Source organism: Capra hircus, chromosome 6, assembly GCF_001704415.2.
Source record: "Capra hircus breed San Clemente chromosome 6, ASM170441v1, whole genome shotgun sequence".
Lineage (NCBI taxonomy): Eukaryota > Metazoa > Chordata > Mammalia > Artiodactyla > Bovidae > Capra > Capra hircus.
This window is the reverse complement of record NC_030813.1, coordinates 62,397,012-62,400,792: the sequence shown is the minus strand read 5'-3', so window position 1 is coordinate 62,400,792 and position 3,781 is coordinate 62,397,012.

Here is a 3,781-nt window from a genome sequence, read left to right as displayed (position 1 = left end):
CTTGACTGAAAAGACATTCGTTGCTTACAGGATGAAAACAAAGACCTGTGCTTTCAAAGATTTTACAGTGTTCCCAATCTCTAATCCAGTGCGGCAGGTACTAAAAAGTACACAAGTACTTTATGCATGTTAATTTAATACTCTTAATAACTCTATGAGTTAGGTATTCGTGTTATTCCCATTTCATAAATAAGAAAATTTAGGCACAGAATGTACAAGAAACTTGCCTAAAGTCACACAGTTGGTAAAGGGCAGAACTGGGATTCAAAACCAAGTCGTCTGAATCCAGAGCCTGTGCTCCTAACCACAGTGACATACTGGGATCATCATTTTCTTTAGGATCACGTAGAACCTGTGATGGATGTTTGCCAACCTCCAAGCATTGCTGCTAAGTACCTCGTTTTCCACCTGCCTGAGTTCAGAGCTGGGCATGATTTTCCAGCCATCTTTACATGTAGAAATTCTAGATATTATTAAAGACACTGCTTTAAGCTAAGCCCCTCAAGAATTCTCCCATGTTCAAATATTCTGTCCTTTGGAGCATCTCATACTATTTAGTGTCTTTACATCTGAGAACCAACAACCTACATTGAACAGAGTTTGTGTTCTATTTAACTGTAACCTGTCTTACATCCACATCATGCTAGGGACAAAGTCACATCATAATCATTTTGTAGCCCTCACAATGCCTGGCACATTTCTTAACTGAGAGTCCCACATTTAGTTTTGATTCCAGAAACTCAGAGAGTTTTGACAATTATTTATCACAATAACATTGTTAACAAATTTAAATATTTTATTCAGAGACTTCTACTTTATAAAAAGGCTCAAAGATCCTCCCCGATTTCCATTTCTGCAAACATAAAAGGAGAAGAAAATGGGAAGAGGACACATTTGGTGGGGGTAACATACTGCTATAACTATTCACATATTTATAACAGCAAAGCATTCATACCAACTCTGAAAAAAATATACAGAGTACAGACAACTTCACCTTAGGGAAGAAGGTTCTTAAATACAGAGAGATTTCTCTTTCCTGTGAATACATGCTACAATATTTCCTAGCCAGAAAACAAAAATGTGACAGAAAAATATATTGACAATTCTTGTTTCCAGGCAAAATCTACCACAGACAGGAAACCACTCAAAACAGATCTCTAAAGGTCAAAGCAAATATGTACACTTCACAGCGATGAGTGGCATCTGGTCTCCCAGGAAACAGCACCTTAGATCTGGCACCTGTGCTTCTCCTTAGGGCTTTTCAGGCTTCACATCTTCGTCCATGAAATGCAAAGCAACACACGAAAATATACAATACTCAAAACAGGGACCAAAGCAATCAGCAATTTATTTTATTTTTAAAAAGTTTAAAAGATCTCTATTTTCCATTAGTCATAACATTTTTCTTTTATTGTATAAAATAGTCACTATATCTAGCACCATTTTCTAGATAATACAAATATTTTGTTTTCTAGCTGATCTGTCTTTTTGGGGTTTTTTTAGCTGATCTTATCTTTTAGATGCTCAGATAACATTGATATTAATATTTTTCTAACAAGTGGATGGAAAGAAAAGGTTTAAGATCACAGAAAATAGAAAGGAAAAAAGTAAATACTTAGCACAGAATGCTAAATGAGGCATGCGCTGTGTCAAGAATCAATACGGATTTTTCTAGATATTAATTAGTATTAAGACTAGGTTTCACATATGTTTTGTTACACATAAGCAAAGATTTCAGGATATCTTATATTCTTCTCTAAAAGCTGTATTCCTTTTAAAGTCACCTTGCTACTGAATCATAGATTTTGAGTTTTCCAGTGTGTTCTGTACTATTTTTAATGGAAAAGTTCAAAAGTTCAGAACAGGGCCAGAATGAAAAGTTTCCATTCTTTCTTTTCTTAGCAGAATTATACTTTGAAACATGGATACTCCTCAACAGTTGAAAGAAATGTTTTCTCCCATCAAAGAATTTCCAGTGGTTCTCTCTGAAGAGGAGTGCTTACTGATAAGAATTCATGAAATAGCTTCCAATAAAGCAAAAAAGCTTCAGTATGTTCACTGAGACTGTCTATTTTTTTTAATTTTTTAATTTAATGTTTTACTTTAATATAAACTGTATATATTTGAGGTGTACGGCATGATGATTTATATGCACAGGGAAATGGGGCTACACAAGTGGCTAGTGGCAGAGAACCTGCTTGCCAGGGCAGGAGACTTGGACGCTGGTTCGATCCCTGCGTCATGAAGCTCCCCCAGAGGAGGGCATGGCCACCTACTCCTCTTGCCCAGAGAATCCCGAGGACAGAGGAGGCTTGTGGGCTACAAAGAGTCAGACACGACCGAAGCGATTTAGCATGCATGCACATAGTGAAATGATTACTACAGCCAAGCTAATATATCACTTAACCACTACCTTTTGTGTGTGTGTATATGTTATACTTGCACTCATGTCTGTGTGGTGAGAGCACCAGAAATCTGTTCAATTGGCAAATCTCCAGTGTTCAATACAAGATTACTAACTATGGTCATCATGTTATACACTAGATTTATAAAACTTTCTGATCCAATAACTACCCCTTTGTACCCACTGACTAACATCTCTCCATTTGCCCCACCTCCCGTCCTCTAGTAATCAATCTTCTACACTCTGCTACTATGTATTCAACATTTTAGGTTTCACATATAGGGCAGTAGACCTTGTGCTAAGTGAAATAAGCCAGACAAAGAGAGAAACTAAGTGAAGCAGATGTGGAAGTGTTTCACCTTTGCCAAGAAGCAGGTATCTTCCAAAGTAATTGAGTCTTCAAACACTGCAAGTCAAACACAGGCTGCACTTAGAAAGGCTGGTGGCTAAGCAATACCAGCTGCTGATGAACCTGAAGGGCACTGAGGAAGGTAAGGATGAATGACTTTTAGCATGTTATTAAATGTCCTTGGTTACTGTTACCATCACATCAGTTAGCTAAAGTTTTCTTAGCCAACTTCTGCTTTGCACACTTTTCAGGTTGGCAGATGCTCCCTGCTCCCTCTGTGATACATTCCTTCTGATGCTTCCAGCCTGCTGAATGCATGCAACCAGGAGAAACACTCCTCTCTGCCTGCATATTTCTGCTACCAGCAAACAAATCTATCTCCTAAGCATCCTTTGTTTCTTCCCACATCTGTTGCCTTACAGCTTGGTTTATAATTATGTGTATAATTCTATAAGTAAATAACATTAGGGCTTCCCTGGTGACTCAGACAGTAAATAATCTGCCTGCAATGCAGGAGACCCAGGTTCCATCCCTGGGTCAGGAAGATCCCCTGGAAAAGGGAATGGCAACCCACTCCACTATTCTTGCCTGGAGAATTCCATGGATAGAGAATTCTATCCATAGCAGGCTATAGTCCATAGAGTCACAAAAAGTCGGACATGACTGAGGTACTAATTAAGTATAATAGTTTATTATAACAGAATATTATACAGACTGGTTAAATCTGAACACAAAGAGGAATATACTTATTCTATGGAAACTAAGTTTAATACCTTAGAGATCACTTCGTGAAGTCATGTACAAACAAAAAATTACTGTCAAATTATTATAGGTGATGAAACTACAAAATAACAATGCACGAATCTAAAAGAAAGTTATAGTCATATTTCCTGCAAAAAAAAAAGTCTAAATTTTTCACTCTGCTTTGAGGAGCTACAAACTTGCTTCTCTGATATGTCTAAGGTTTGTACATGAAACACCAGACAAAACTGTAATTGATACCAATGATTTATGTTTTAAAAAGACCC